The following is a 9,807-nucleotide window of genomic DNA, read 5'->3' as shown; positions in this document are numbered from 1 at the left end:
CCCAGTAAATAGGAGTGAGGGTTTCGGACTACTGTTAAATCTATTGATAAAGTGCGGCCGAGGTCTTGACGGGCCTCCTTATATTTTGGACAAGTAATCCAAAAATGGCGGGATGTTTCCGGAGCGCCGCAGTTTGGGCAGTCGGGAGAGACACAAAGACCTCTGCAAAAGAGAAACCCGTTTAACAGGGCTGTATCGGTTCGAAGGCGGGCCAAGAGGGTTTCGGCATAGCGAGACGAGGCGTATGAATAAGGCCAGGGAACAAAAGGCCTGAGGTGATTCCGACCTTTTTGTCTAAGACTAGTAGACCAGGAGTCGATGTAGATCAGTGGTCCCCAACCCTATGCCCGCGGGCACCATGGCGCCCGCCAATCGTTTTACGTGTGCCCGCCACTGTGCGACCACGATAAAAATAAAAATATTTCGGTTTTCAATAAAATGCTATGTAAAAGTTTTTTTACTTTGAATGATTAACCATTCAAAAGTAGAAATGGCGTCCAACACGGATGAAAGCACAAAGCGAAATGCGACCGATTTCTTTTTCTCCTCCGCCAAATGTGCACTAATTCAATTTCCCATACCTGAAATGAAGTAAAACGATCCGTTCTGAATACCGTAAAATCACGTGTACGGCCCGTAACTTGGAGTGATCTAGAAATTTCAGCAGTCGTTAGCTAAAAAAAAAAGAAAAAAAAAGGTCAACAGCCATCCGTGTGTCAGAAGTAATCTCCGCCACGATATCTCTCGCACCGTCTAGAAATATTCCTGGGTGACACCGCGATATCCGCACCGGGTGTCACCCATGCTAATGTCACATTATATAAGATTTGTTTAGAAGCAACTTATTTAAATGGGGCCTCAATTTAAATTTTGTCTAGGGCTCGCTAGAGGCTTAATCCGGCGCTGTTAACTATGTCCAAATATGAATTCACCTTGAAAAAATAAATGGTGCCCGTCGTCCAGCCGGTATTCTGGAATGTGCTCTTAGGTACAAAAAGGTTGGGGACCCCTGATGTAGATTGATAATAATATTGCGCATGGCCCGGATTAGATCGCGTGCCATGAGGGGCTGCCTCCAGGAGCCGGATGGATTGTCTTTTCTTGCCGCCTTGTCTGCTGCTTCATTGATTTGAATGCCGACGTGACCTGGGATCCACCCAATCTCGACTGCCTTGGGCTGCAAACTGATTTCGGCTGCTAAGTCGATTATTATTGCCGGGGATGAAAAATTAACATTACCCACCGCCTGTATGACTGATTTGCTGTCTGAGAGAATGACAGTCGGATTGTCGAAGCTGGAGCTGATTTGCAATGCTCGTTTTATTCCTAGAGCCTCTGTGCCAAATACGCTACAGTGCTCGTGAAGGAGCCAAGTTTTCCGGAGTTCGCGAGCCGGAAAAACTATTACTATTGCCGTACGGGTACTGTATTTGGAGGCATTTTGCCCTGCCAGGACTGTTGTAATAAAAAGAAAAAATATGACAAGGCTCCCTCTGTCGCGTAGCAGCAGAGTTAACTTTTTTTTTTTAATGTAAACAACCCGCATGCAAGTCAGCCATGTCGTTTACTCGTGAAGTCCACGTGTAAAGTTATTTATTTCAATAAAAAGTAATAGGTTATGGGCCCAGTCCACGTGACGTGAAAATAAGAAAAGTACAGTTTTGAATGAAAGAGATCACTGTGGAGCGTCTCTGAAGTTATACTTGGTTGAATACGTGCGAACGAAAACGAATAGAAGGAAAATGGCTGCCAGCGGGGATTACAAGGTAAACGTAGATAAGCTCGAAGGGCCTGAAGATCGGGCAAAATGGAAATGGCACGTTTCTATGGTGTTGCGTTCATACGGATTAGAAGATATTATTAACGGAAAACGTGTACGCGTTGAGTTACCAACAGAGCCGACGAATGAACAAAAGGCAGCATACGCTGAGTGGCAGAAAGACGACGCGAGGGCGGCAAGTTTAATAGCAAGTACGCTAAGTAAACCAGTTGCTGAGCTCGTGTTGACGTGCAACGGTGCGAAAGAAATTTGGGATAAATTACGTGCGCGATTTGAGCGCAGCAGTACGCAACGTTTGAACATGTTAATTGAAGCCTTCTTTCGAGTTAAACGGGATGAGAAGGAGGACATTAGCACGCATGTTGCCAAATTGCAAAAGTTATTTGTTGATTTAAACGACGAATTAACGAAACACGAAGAAAATACTTTGTCTGAAAGAATATTAAACGGCCGAATTTTATCTACATTGGGAAAAGACTATGATAATTTCAAAGACCTTTGGGACACGATTCCGTCAAAAAATCAAAGTTTGAATTTACTCATTGAAAAACTGTGCACGATTGAACTGCGTGATCAAGGCACAACCGAAACAAATGCGTTTGTCGCTTCTGGCGAGTATAAAAAGAAGCAGAATTCTGAAAAAACAAAAATGTCAGTGGAACGGGCAAAACAAAAATTTCCATGTAACAAGTGCAAACAATTGGGTCATTGGGCAGCAGATTGTCCGCAGAAAAAGACAGGTGTCGGGAGTAATAAGCAACGAAGTGTCAATGTATTCATTTCACATGTCATGGGCGCGTCGGTTGGAAACTACATTGATGCAAATAAATGGTATTGTGATAGTGGCGCAACCAAGCATATTACCCCAAACAAACAATACTTCGTCTCATATAGAGAATTTGTTGTTCCTGAAGTAATCTCACTTGGAAAGCAAAATGTGAGTATGTATGCACATGGCCAAGGAACAATAAGGATTCAAGTTCGACGAAACAATATCTGGTATAATGCTGAAATGAAAAATGTTTTGTACGTCCCTGATGCAAGTGTCCACTTGTTTTCTGTCAGAGCAGCAGCATCGAACGGCTACAGGATAGTAATCGATGAGAGAAGTGTTAAAATTCGAGACGAAATTGGTAAGAACACTGTCATGACTGGTTACATGAAAAATGGTCTGTACATGCTCGATATACGCGTTGTAAAACCATATAAAAACATTCGGGTGAATTTTGTGACAGCGTCTGATACTCTACAGGTGTACCATGAAAGGTTTGGTCATCAAAATAAACAGCATGTAAAAGATGTTTTGAAGCAAATGAACATCAACGTGGAAGGTTGCAAAGAAGAATTCTGTGATGGATGTGCTTTGGGAAAAATGCATAGACTACGATTTAAGCAAAGAATGAATCGTCCAACAGTTACTGGCGAATTGATCCATGCAGATGTGAACGGACCAATGTCCACCGAATCTTTAGGAGGAGCACGTTACTACGTATGTTTCAAGGATGACTTCAGCAAGTTTCGACGAATTTTCTTTTTGAAACAGAAAAGCGAAGTATGTGATGTGCTTGAGCAATTTTTAAATGAAGCTAGAACAAATGGACATGTTGTCAAACAATTCAGATGTGATGGAGGTACGGAGTTTGTCAACAAAAGAGTTGCTGAATTGCTCGCAAACAGAGGGATAGAACAATGGATTCCTCCACCTTATACACCTGAGCAAAATGGTGCAGCTGAACGCGAAAATCGTACCATTGTGGAAACAGCACGTTCTATGTTGAATCCAAGCAAATTACCGAAAGGATTGTGGGCAGAAGCATGCAACACTGCCGTATATCTTTTGAATCGTACTGGAAAATCTTCAGTTCAGAACAAAGCTCCTTATGAATTATGGTATGGTAGACAAGTAGGAAGACTTGATCATCTGAGAATCTTCGGCACTGGATGCTACGTACATGTAAACAAGAATTTTCGATCGAAGTTTGACAATAAAGCTATTTTCGGACAGTTGGTTGGGTATGTTAACGATAAGGATGGATTTCGAGTCTGGATTCCTTCTCAAAGAAAAGTGATTATGAGTCACGATGTGAAATTCAAACCAGAAGTCGTCTGCAATCGGCAAAGTGATACTGTGGAATTTGACTTTCCTCGAGAGCAGCAGCCGACATCGGGTCGGTGCACTCCGTTGTCTGAGGTGAAGGAACCGGAGGAGGTCACATGCCGAAACGGAGAAAATCAAATCAAAACTGAAGAATTCGTCACGGCGTCTTCTTCTGGAGGAAGCAAAAATCAAAGTGAATGTGATAAAAGAGAAGAATCAACGGAACTTTTATCGAAGCAAAATAATGAAACTTCTGACAAAGAAAACTGGAGAAGCAAGAGACAGCGAGGTAAACCATCCTGGATGGAAAGCAATGAATTTTTAATGATAGCAGGAGTTGTTGCTGGGGAATACAAAGACCCAAACTCATTTTCTGAAGTATTGCAATCGAACGAGAGAGAACTATGGATGCATGCCATTCACGAAGAAATGGAATCTCTAAAACAAAACGACACATGGAGGTTAGTCGAACGTCCGAAGGATGCACAGGTTGTGAAAAATCGTTGGGTTCTGCGCAAGAAAACTAAAAGTGATGGAAGCACTCGCTTCAAAGCTCGGTTGGTTGCAAAAGGTTATGCCCAAAAACCAGGAATTGACTACGAGGAAACATTTAGTCCTGTCGCACGTTATGACACCATTCGAACCTTGTTAGCAGTAGCAGCTGCAAAGAATATGCAATTGGAACAGTTTGACGTAAAGACAGCTTTCCTCAATGGCATACTTGAAGAGAAAGTGTATTTGGAACAACCAGAGGGTTTCGATGATGGTACCGGTCGAGTATGTCTCCTGAAAAAAAGTCTGTATGGGCTGAAGCAGGCACCACGTTGCTGGAATAAACGATTTATCGGATTTATGAAGAAAGCAAGTTTTCAAAACAGTACTGCAGATCCTTGTCTTTTTTATCGAAACCAGAATAAAAGGCAACTGTATATCGCAATTTATGTAGATGATGGTCTTATTGTCGGCAGTGACAAGAAAGAGATCGCTGATTTTTTGAGAGCTCTGCAACAAGAATTTAATATGACGACAGGGTCTCTCGACAATTTTCTTGGGATGAAAATAAAACAATATGAAGATGGATCAATTACAGTAAGTCAAGAAAATTACACAAAAAGAATATTAGAAAGATTCCAAATGGCTGAATCAAATGCAGTCTCAACCCCTGTTGGCTGTGAAGAAAGTGATCTCGACGAGGCAGTGTCATCTGATATACCCTATCGCGAGGCAGTGGGCTGTCTCATGTATCTTGCAACTGCATCTCGTCCAGATATCGCCTTTGCAGTGAATAAAGCTGCTCGAGCTACAGAGAAACCAACTATTCAAAATTGGAATCAGGTAAAGCGTATATTTCGGTACTTGAAAGGTACTATGAACTGGGGCATCATTTATAATAAAGAAGAAGAACTGAAAGTCTACAGTGATTCAGATTTCGCTGGTGACAAGAAGACAAGACGTTCAACAACTGGAATTATCGCGAAATTCTCGAATGGAGCTATATCATGGACTAGCCAATTACAAAAAGTAGTGGCAACTTCCACAACTGAAGCAGAGATTATCTCAGCAAGTGAAGAAGCAAAAGAATTAATCTGGCTACAACGTTTATTGTCTGAATTGATTGAAATGCCAAAGCAGCCTCCAACGCTATATATTGACAACGCAAGTGCTATAAAGCTAGCAAAGAATCCGGAATTTCATCAACGGTCCAAACATATCGAGGTTCGACACTTTTATGTACGTGAAAGATTTTTAAATAGTGAACTCAAATTGGAGCACATCGACGGAAAGAACCAATTGGCCGATCTGTTGACGAAGCCGCTTCAACGTGTCCGATTTGAACTGCTAAGAGAAAAGATTGGTTTACGAAGATTGTAACCATGTAATCATTAAGCAAGTCTTATTTTTTCTTTTGGAGGAAGTGTTGTAATAAAAAGAAAAAATATGACAAGGCTCCCTCTGTCGCGTAGCAGCAGAGTTAACTTTTTTTTTAATGTAAACAACCCGCATGCAAGTCAGCCATGTCGTTTACTCGTGAAGTCCACGTGTAAAGTTATTTATTTCAATAAAAAGTAATAAGGACGACTCCAGAAGCTCCTGAAAACGAGCGCAATTGACCTCCGGAGGGTCAATGGTAGAAAATGATAACTCGTCGAGGCAAAGATGAGGAAGAACACTAACTGTGCTCGGTGCCATATGCCTTTGCCGATAGATGCGTGTCATTGGCAGACCCTCTCGGCGGAGATGGGATAAAACCCGGGAAATGTACGGACGCTGGTACAGGCGCCAATGATAATATTCTAAACAGGGTGCCGTGAGAAAAATTGAGTGTAGGAGGCTAAACGGGCCTCTGGAGATTTGGACGATGGCATGGGACATCGCTCTTTGGCGTATTTTTGTCTGTAACGGAATATAGCCTGTTTCGGCATAAAGCGAGATAAGGGGGGTTTCATTACATCTATTCACAGAATCTTTAAAATACTGAAGTGTTGCCAGTCGCAATAAAAATAATTTAATTAAATATTGTGGCTAAGAAGGAAAGTATATTTGAATATTGAAGTTTCGTATTCTTCATTTATTTAAATATTTTATATAAAATAATTTTACATGTTTTTACATTTTCTTGGCCAAAATTATTTTTCCATTTTTTTTTCGAACAATTTTATATTCAATTACATATTAATAAATCTATATACAGTGGACCTTCGTTATAGCGCTGCTCACTATACCGCGCACTCGGTTATAGCGCGGGCGATGTTCGCGACGCGATAAGCTCAAACAAGTTTATACAGGTCCGTGCGGCGTTAGTGAGTAGCGCATTTTATTGTTACTGCGTATTGAGTAATTGCGTATGTATTGAGTTCCTGAATGTATTTTGAATAGTGTTTAATTATTGTATGCATGATGAGTAAAAGAAAAGCTTGACATTATTGCTAGAGGTGAACCGCGTTACACCGCGCCGCTCGGTATAACGCGATTCACCTTATAACGCGGGTGTTGTTTCCCGCCCGACATGTGCGTTATATCGGGGGTCCACTGTATATCTTAATTTTACCTCGTTCAACTCTATAGTTAATTAAATTTAAATGCTAATAAAATAATATTTTTAATTAATACCACGCGCACAAATTAATATATAATTATATATATATATATATATATATATAAAATCAACCACAGCGCCATATTTTCTCCTGGTAGTGATTTCTGAAAGTTAATTATTTTGTGTTCTAGCAAGCTTATCATGCGAATATATTGAACTTTATAATTAAATCCTGTACTTTTGAATACCGTGTAATAAATAAAGTCGTTAGATATCGTAAGATTCTTTTTATATTCAAATTATCGCAGAATTTCTAGGGGTTCCCGACGACGGCCGGATGGCCGAGCGGTAAAGGTGGCAGCCTACCGCTCTGGGGGACCCGGGATCGAATCCGAACAGGTCGAATAATCCCCAGGAATTTTTCGGGGGGTGGTCCGTTCGGATATGTCGGGCCCCGTCCCTCACCACCCGGTCGCCCCATTGTGGGCCTGGCCGAACCCATAATGGGCCTACTAAAAGAGGCCCTCTTAGGGCCCACAGGGCGGAGTTAAAAAAAAAGGGTTCCCGACGTCGTGCTTTATTTAAATTTCGATATTCTTACTACAGTAATGTTTATAAGATTGGTTTGGACCCCGGGCAATCGCCTTTTTCCCCATAGGATAACGCGCCACCGCTTAACGCGTGCTTTATTCGTATCATTTCATTTTTTTTTTTTATACACGCGACTAATTTACAAACATGGATATTGCGGACGCCATTTTCTTCATGACGTAAACTATTTCTATATAGTTTGAAACGTCAACATCGAATGCTCAAGAGTAGAACTTACATTTTATGGACGACTCGATTGACTTTTACGAATGCACGCAAAGCGTATCACTGCAATGAGTCCGGGTTCGATTCCTATAATTTTATCGAGTAATTCCGATTCGAATTTCAATTTTTACTGCATTTCACTTTTTTGTATAAACATTTGATGAATGTAAACTACTTATAAACGAAACAAGTGGTTCTTCCAAATATCTGTTCACAGAACAATTAAAAATTTGGAGTATCGCTGCCATTTATTTGCTGGCAGGATTAACTTAAGTCGAATCATGTACAGAATTTAAATGTTTGAACTACAGAGCAATCATTTAAAGAAAATTCTCATCATAACTGGATAGTTTCTTGGTGAATCTTGATTTAAACTGAAGTCATATTGTCACCTTTCATCTATTGTTTTATACAGGGTGTTTGAAAAGAGAATTACAATTTTGAAAGCACGACTTTAATCAAGACGATGTGCAGGATTGATTAGGTGTTAATTTATAGCAATACGCACCAAGTTTTATTTGGTCATTTTGGATAGTGTCATCAATATAAAGTAAGCATCCCATCCGAATTCAATTTGACTCGAAGCAGGGTACTCGCTGTGGCCTCTGTAACAATTCGTTTTGAGCACTGCAAGAATCATGGGCAACAGTAAAATAAACACTAGATCTGGCAGGACTGATTTCCTCGATAAACTTTTGCAGGTTGGTTGATCAGTGGGCACCACTTAATTCTCCAGATTTGGCACAACCCAACTTTTTTTTTTTTCAGGGTTTCATTAATGACATTTATTATTATACCAGAGCTCAAAACTAAAATCACCATTGACATTTTCCATGATGATGGCATAGCCACTGCTGCGAGTTTGGCAAGAAATTGAGTTTGGATGCAATTTCTGAAAACAAATGACCATTTGAGGTAAACTGTGTATTGCTATAAAATTAACACCTAACCAATTCTGTAAGTTTTCTGATTGAAATTCTATATGCTTTTAAATTCCTTTTTGAATCCTGTATTATGTACAGAACGACCACAATCTCTATACATGCTAATTATAAGTTATTTGTGTTATCCTCCTCTTTTCTGCACAAATCTCAATTTTTCTCCGTGTTGTTACGATCATCATCATCTGTACCAATAGTTGGAAGCTGCAAATAGATAAAGAATTAAATGTCATATTGAGGAATTGCAAAGATTTTCACTTTTACAACAACAAATCATTAACTCTGGACTTCAGACATTCTTCCACATTATAACTGCATCCAATCTGTCATTCACTGAATATCTTTCCACATATTTAGTTACAAAGAAACTTTTCAGCATCTCTGCATTTAATTCTTCTAAATTAAACATGCAAACTACAAGATCTTTTTCATGTATATTGTAACTTTAGAAATAAATGCAAACTAGTTGATGGAATAAGAATTAAAGATTTAAGTAAGAATTTTCTTTATTCAGTGAACAAAATTTAAGGAACAGGAAGAGAATACATTAATCTTCCTAGTTACTATGCTCTCAATCAAGCTAGTAGCAACATTAAATTTGCAAGTCTGCAAAATGGAAAATGTCTACTTTAATTATAAAAGCTTCTGTAAAACTAACCAGACTTTTCAATTGTTGTTCAGTAAGCATAAGACTGCTGTCAAATTCATTTCTTCCGCAATATTCTCCAAAAGACAATACACTCAAAATTTATATCCCTCTAGATCAGTTGGAAGCGAATATGAAAATGGATCTAAAGGAGCATGAAGGCCAGTTACAAATACAAAAATTCTTGTTGTACACATGCTCAAGTGAGAATTGTATCAGATATTATCACAACTATTACAAAAATTTAAAATTAGGTGTGAACATTGGTAATTTCTCATCCTTTAACCAGCTCAAATCATTGAACGATCCAAAGACGGTTCCACAAATTCAATATTTGCAAAATGCCAAGCAAATGTTTGGTGATTTTGCACGACAAATATTCGGCATTCACCGTTTCCCACTCTTGTTGGTATAACCGTATCAGATCAAAGGGAACAAATCTTGGATAAACTCTTAATTCCCACAATGAACCAATACACTGCAAATAAT

The sequence above is a fragment of the Centruroides vittatus genome, unplaced genomic scaffold, assembly GCF_030686945.1.
Source record: "Centruroides vittatus isolate TY-2023 unplaced genomic scaffold, ASM3068694v2 contig_1078, whole genome shotgun sequence".
Taxonomy (NCBI): domain Eukaryota; kingdom Metazoa; phylum Arthropoda; class Arachnida; order Scorpiones; family Buthidae; genus Centruroides; species Centruroides vittatus.
This window is presented reverse-complemented; position numbering follows the sequence as displayed.